We start from the raw sequence: 7,517 nt of genomic DNA on the forward strand, positions 1-7,517 counted from the left end.
TTCCAGAGTAGTGGTGGGGATGTTGTTGTGTTAGCTCCCTACACCACTCTACCATTGGTTGACTTCAATTGTCCTTGTTTCCAACGCAACCCATCCTTAAATTGTTTGTCCTCTCGTCTTTGTGGAATTATCCAAGGCAGGCATGACATTTGTTGTCCTTCTTTCATGCTTAATTAATTTATAAAACAAATCCATTTAAGGCACACTTGATAGCCCTTCAATGGTTGTCATGAAACCAGTCAAGGTTGCATCAAATCCCAAGCAATCTCCTTCCTCAAACTCTAGAATCCATGTCCCAATTCTCAGGACTTATTGGTTGACTTCAATTGTCCCTGTTGCCAATGCAACCCATCCTTAAATTTTTTGTCCTCTCGTCTTTGTGGAATTATTCAAGGTAGACATGACATCTGTTGTCCTTCTTTCATGCTTAATTAATTTATAAAACAAATCCATTTAAGGCACACTTGCTAGCCCTTCAATGGTTGTCATGAAACCAGTCAAGGTTCCATCAAATCCCAAGCAATCTCCTTCCTCAAACTCTAGAATCCATGTCCCAATTCTCAGGACTTTTTAATTTATAATCAAAATGCATGAATGTTTACAATTGTTTGTAAGATGGGAATTTTCCCAAAGGGGTTGTTGTAGTATTAGTTAGGGGAATTGTGTTAGTTTTATGAGATGTCTAGTTGGTCAAGGTATCTTCCAAATTCCCAAGGTTAATGTACCTTTTAAGATCCCTAGGGATGAGTGCCATATGAGATGATGAGGCAACCTTTGGAGATGGATGATAGTCAATATACCTCTTAAAATGAGCCTTAGGGACACAAAGCTCGATAGATTATGAAGGTCATTGAAATGGGGGTAGTTATATTTACATTTCCTTGCAGATGGCCTTTTGATAACTACTTTCGTCACATCATTATGGATGAATCATATGCTAGTTAGTTGTAGTTACAAAGGGACTTATGCCATGGTTGAAGGTTTATGTGTCATAATGTCACGAGTGTGAATGGTGTGATTGTAGAAGAGTGTGGAGGATGAAGGGGAGAAGAAAACCACTATGAGCGACATGATTTGATACATGAATGTGTGTCCATGTTGCAAATTATGCATTTCAAGGAATATAGTTAAGAGCACATGAAAGGGCAATGCCCTCTTATGCATATTATTATGAGTATAAAAATAGTTGTATATTGTGTAAATGTTAAACTTATAAAATTGAATTTGTATGTTGTATTGACAAATATTATAAAATAATTTATTTATAAATAGAAAATATTAATATTAGGTGCACAATTCAATGAAAGATTAGTTAATCTAATAATGAGGATTAGTTAGATGGGCATGCATGAGGGATGACAAGTAGATACTTTCATGTGAATTATATATATATATATATATATATGTGAAGTGTGTACTTGGAGTGAAGATCTTAGGGACAATGTGAAAACCATTTAAGGTTTCATTCTATGGGTTTTTTCCATATTCTTTGGGGTAGATATTTTGTTAATATAAGGTGAATCCAGAGTGTTGTATTAACATGGAGTTGTGATGGAAAGTGAAGGAAAATTTTGGTAGCGCTCTAGTGATTGAGAGTTCAAGGGGATTGAGAAACATGGTTGGGTAGAGAATTGTCTTTCAAATTGTTGCCTTCTTTTTTCTTTTTTTTTAGTTATTGATTTATAACTAAATTAACTTTTTTTAAGTTTTTCTTAATAAATTTAAATAATTTTTTTATATGAAATGTTCATACATTTTCTTTTAAATATGTGATAGAATCTTTTACGTTAGTTCTAAATTATTAACTTATAAATAAATGATATTTAAGTTAGTTTTTGTAATAATAAATTGTTAATCGTATTTATTAAAATTTACATTTAAAAATATAGTGTGTTATCTTTATTTTTTTATATTAATAAATTTAAATTTTCTTCTCATTAAATAAATAATTATGTTAATTAATTATTTTATTTTACATAAAAAGTTATTATTTTTCTGCAAAAAATTACAGATATAGCCATAAATATAGAGATGCAGCAGAAATAATACTTCATTTCATTAATGTCAAATACTCAAATATGCTTACAAATAGAAATGGAAATAAACTAGCTAGGCAATGATAGCTTATCTCTGAGAAGAGATGTGGCAGCTACATGCCTTTGAACTATGTTACAATGAGGCTCAAAGACCTATTTATTATTGAGAAACAATGGAAAACCCTAAACATCAAAAAACCTAACCCTAGGAGATGAAGCGCCAAAACTGTGGGGCCCGTTTGGGTAAATTTCTACATCAACTTCCTGGAGTCGTAACTTTAGCATACGATCTCCATTTGAATATCATAATACCTCGTTTCGAAGATCTCGAAGAGAAGGACGTTTTCAATATTTTTGTTTTTCCTAAAAACATCGTTTAGGTCCTCAAAATGGCTCCAGAAGTTTAGGACCCGAAAAATTGCCAAAAATAGTAAACTATGCTACAATTAAGGAAACCAAAAAACTGAAAGAGACAGTGTTGGGGGTCCAAGTGGAATAGGCAGGTGGCCACCAATATCCACCTGGATCATTCCTCCCCCTTAGGAAGCAATGGTCCCCATTGCGTTGAGTGCCTGCATGAGATGGGGAAACTTCTACTAAACTTGGTCCCTAGTGAGCCACTTGCCATGGTGAAGGAGTTGGCCAGCTTTGACAACCCGATATAGTTGGATCTTCTGTTGGCAAGTGTTTTTGATCTTTGTGTCCATGATTCGATCAGTGGTGGCTTATTCCATGCAGTTTGGGTTTAGCTTTGTTGGTGTGAGTTGTTTTGCAACGGCAGATGTGTCTAGCAATGGTGGAAAGTATGGCCAAAGGCACTCTACATTGAACACTGGGTGCGGACCAAGGAATGGGGGAATGCTGAGCTCAAATGAATTGTCTCCCATAGCCTTGGTAATGGTGTAAGGACCATATCAGAGTGGTATGAGTTTCTGATAGGCTCCGGTAAGGCGTTCATTTTGCAAATGCAACCAGACTTTGTCGCCCACCTGAAACTTATGTGGCACCCGATGTTGATCATGTCACTTCTTGTACTTGGCATTTGATTTCTCCAGAATCTAGTAGACTTGTTGGCAGATATGTTGGATGTGTTCAATGAAGCTGTTTGCCTTATCGGTTTCGGACTCGACATGAGCCAAATTTGCCTAAGTAGCTGCAAATGGCATGGCCACATCAATGGGACATAGTGGTTGGAATCCCAAGCCCACCTGAAAAGGGTTGTGGCCAGTGGAGCTGTGGAGAGCCCGGTTATAGCTATGCTGAACATAGCGGAGGCTCTCATCCCATGTGTGTGGATGCTTCGAGTTGTACATGCACAAAATGTGTATGATCATCCTGTTGACGACCTCTGTCTGGCCATCAGTTTGGGGATGGAAAGATGTGGACTTAGTGAGTTTGGTGTCCAACATCGACCAAAGACTGAACCAAAATGTACTGAGGAACCTGTTGTCCCGATCTAAGATGATAGACTGTGGGATCCCAAAGTGTGCCCACACTTGTTCAAAGAAGAGATTAGCAATGGCTTCTGCTGTGATATTCTTCTTACAGGCTGCCATAATGGTCATCTTCGAGAATCTGTCGATGACCACAAAAACATAGTCGTTTCCATGCTAGTATAAGGAAGGCCTGACATGTAATCCATGGAGATGGATTCCCATGGTCGACCAGGGGTAGGCAGCAGAGTATAGAGGCCTTGCTTCTTGATGGCCGGTTTGGCAATGGCACAAGCCATGCAGGATCTGATGTACTTCTCGACATCCTATCGAAGATTCGGCCAGTAGAAATACTTCTGCAGTACTTCCACCGTTTTCTCGACCCCGAAATGCCCAGTAGCCCGACTGTAGTGCACTTCTCAAATCATCTTGGCACGCTCGCTTGAAGAAACACAAAGGTGACCCAGGTGGCATAACAGGGCATCCTGGACATGAAAATCTGGAACATGCTGACCCTCCAAGAGCGTCTGGTATGTGTGGCCGAATTCTGGGTTGCTTTTGTAGAGAAGTGGCCAATCAAAAGTCTCGTGCCCACAAAAGTTGAGCACGGTGGTTAACGCCATGATCGGTGGTCAACTGAGGCAGTCTGCAACATTATTGGTGCTGCCCTTCTTATACTTGATATTCAAATGGAATTGTTTCAGGTATGTGAACCACTTCTGATGGCGATCATTCTGCAACTTCCCTTGTGTCTGTATGAACTACAGGGGTCGGTGGTCTGTGTGGATGACCGTTTCCTTCCCCAAAATGTAATGCTTCCATTGTCGGCAGGCCTGCACAATGGAATACATCTCTTTGTCATAAGTGGGATACTTTCGAATTGTGTCTGAAAGTGTCTCACTGTGATATGTCACTGGATGCCTTTGTTGAGTAAGGACTGCCCCAATAGCATAGTCAGAGGCATCTATCTTGATCTCAAATGGCTGTTGCAAGTCTGGTAATGTGAGGACTGGTGTCGAGCAGAGGCGATGTTTCAACTCTGTGAATGCCTTTTGTTGAGATTCAAACCAAAAGAATTTTTCTTTCGCTCCTCCCTTGGTGACTTGACTCAAGGGCCAAGTGATATGAGAGAATCCCAACATGAACCTGCGGTAGAAATTGGAAAGACCCAGAAAGTTGCGGAGCTCTGTCAGAGTGGTTGGAGATGGCCAATCCCGAATGACTTGGATCTTGGTTGGATCCACATGCACCCCCCGTTCATCAATAATGTATCCCAGATACTGAACTTGGGTCATGCTAAAAGTGCATTTCTCCAAATTGGCACATAGCTTGTGTCGCCGCAGCGTTTGGAGAACCCGTCGAATGTGGTGGAGGTGCTCTTCCTAACTATGGTTGAATATCAGAATGTCATCCAAGTATGCCACTACAAATGAGTTGTTGAATGGACGCAAGATGTCATCCATCAGCCTCATGAAGGTTGCAGGAGCATTCGTCAACCCGAAAGGCATAACCAACCATTCGAAAAGGCCCTCCTTGGCTTTGAAGGCAGTCTTCCACACATCAGAGGTTTCGATTGGTACCTGGTGATATCCTGACTTCAAGTTGATCTTGCTGAAATATTTTTCCCACTTCAGTTGGTCTTGAAGGTCATAAATCTGTGGGATCGGATAGCTATTCCGGACAGTGATCTTGTTCAGCGCCTGATAGTCAATACAGAGTCTCCAAGTCCCATCCTTCTTCTGTACCAACAAGATCGGGCTCCCACGGGGTGATGAACTTGGTCAGATGTGACCTTTTTGCAGAAGCTCCTGAATCTGCCTCTTGATTCCGTCGCTCTCCGGAACGGAGCACCGATAGATTGGCCATTGGGCAGGGACGCACCTGGGTTCAAATCGATGGAGTGCTTGACCTGACAGTGTAGAGGCACCCCTGCGGGGGAGGTGAAGATGTCCTCGTACTCATCCACGACCTTGTCCATTTTTGTTATCGTGCGGAGGGGCCCTGTCTCGAGGTCATGGCCACCATCTTCTTCTTTCCCTGAGGGCGTATCATCAAGAAAACAAATTTCCTAGTTTTGGAAATGAGCTTACTGCATTGTTTTGCAGTAACCAAAGAGATGGCAGTAGGCTGTGCTACCTTCGGTATCCTGTACAACTTATTTCCCAAAGTAATAATAACAACACGAGGCCTTGACTCATACACAAGGTGTCGCTTTCATAAGTATGGTTGACCTAATAATACATCACAAACATCAAGGGGAGCAACATCACATAATACCTCATCCGTGAAGGGCTCGATGTTGTATGGAAGGTAGCACTACTGGCTCACGCGAAGATCCCGTCCTTGGTGAAGCCACCTGATGGTGTACGGTTGTGGATGTGTTGTGGTTGGTAAGACGAAACGCTTCACGACCTTTGTTGAAATGAGGTTCTTTTGGCTCCCGCTGTCGAAAATGAACTGTAGTGGGGAACCCTTTACCCACATCTGGGAGTGGAAGAGGCGCTCCTCCTCCTCTGGATCTTTGGGTTCCTCCTTTTGGATCTTCGTGGTGGCAACGGTGGTGTTGGGCTCCGCATCAATAATCTGCTTCCCTTTGTCATTCCCCTTGTCGGGTTCTGACTCAGAGTCGAAACATGCATCTGATTTCGAAGCCTTTAGCTCGGCCACTAGTGACTGCTTGGCCCGACACTCACTTGTGTTGTGAGTGGAGCTCTTATGGAACTCACACCACTTTCCCGCGTCCTTCTTCAGCTTCGCAGCGCTATTCTTTGCTTGCGGTTTTGGCGGGTTGTCCAGGGCCACCCCGCCTTAGTTTTGCCCTTTGTTTTGTGGTTTGGGGGCACCTTTCCCTTGTTTCGGATTCAAAGATCCAAAGTCTCGCTTCTTCTGTTTAAACTTTTGCTTGATCTTGATGGCATATCGATATGCTGTGCTAAGCGAGGAGATGTTCAGGAATTCCATCTCCTCCTGGATGTACCTGTGCACGCAATCATGGTACTTGAGAACTAAATGATTCTCAGAATCCTTGATACTCAACTTCATGTGAAGGGTATGAAAAACATTGGTAAACTCTGGCATGTCTTGGTCCCTTCCCTGTCGCAACATTGTCCACTCTACGTATTTATCCTCATAGCTCTCGATAGGGTACTACTGCTCCTTGATGGCATCCCGGAATGAGTTCCAAGTGGGTGCGGCTGAAAACAGTGAGTTCATACTTTCATCCTTCTGCTCACAGTAGGTTTCCCACCAATCCTTGACGTGGGGGGCTGCTTTGAGAAGTGCAAAAGTGATATTTTCCGGCTGGAAAAATCATGAATGGAAAAATATCCTTCTAGAAGATTTAACCATTTATTTACAGTGTCTGCATCTTTTGGACCCTCAAATATGGGAATTTCAAAGTTAACTTGTACCTTAAAAGGTGTGGCGCTTCCAGAGTAGCTACTGGAAGTAGATGTGTTGCCCCTGGGTAGCCGTTGAAGGATTTGGGCAAAGTTGTCCATCATCGTGTTCCTTTGAGGGCTTCTTCGAGCAAGATTTTGATAGGATCTCCTGCCCCCTCATCTTTCTTTTCATCCGCCATGGGAGGCCGTCGGGATTTGCGAGGCTGGTCTTGCAAAGGTTCGACCAGTTTAAGCCCTAACTCCTTATATCTCGACCTCGTTGTGGACATGCAAATAAAAACAGAGAAAGAGCAAACCGTTCTAATACCACTAATCTAGATTTAAACAGGAACGCAAAAAATTACAGATATAACCATAGATACAGAGATGCAACAAAAATAATACTTCATTTCATTAATGTAAACCACTGAAATATGCTTACAAAATAGAAATGGAAATAAACTAGCTAGGGCGATGGTAGCTTATCTCTGAGAAGAGATGTGGCGGCTACATGCCTCTAAACTATGTTACAATGAGGCTTAAAGGCCTATTTATTATTGAGAAATAATGGAAAACCCTAAACATCCAAAAACCTAACCTTAGGAGATGAAGTGCCAAAACTGTGGGATCTGTTTGGGTAAATTGGTACATTAACTTCCTGGGGTCGT

Source organism: Pinus tabuliformis, chromosome 3_1 (assembly GCF_031772625.1).
Source record: "Pinus tabuliformis cultivar Carrire ecotype Pingquan chromosome 3_1, CPIR1, whole genome shotgun sequence".
Taxonomy (NCBI): Eukaryota; Viridiplantae; Streptophyta; class Pinopsida; order Pinales; family Pinaceae; genus Pinus; species Pinus tabuliformis.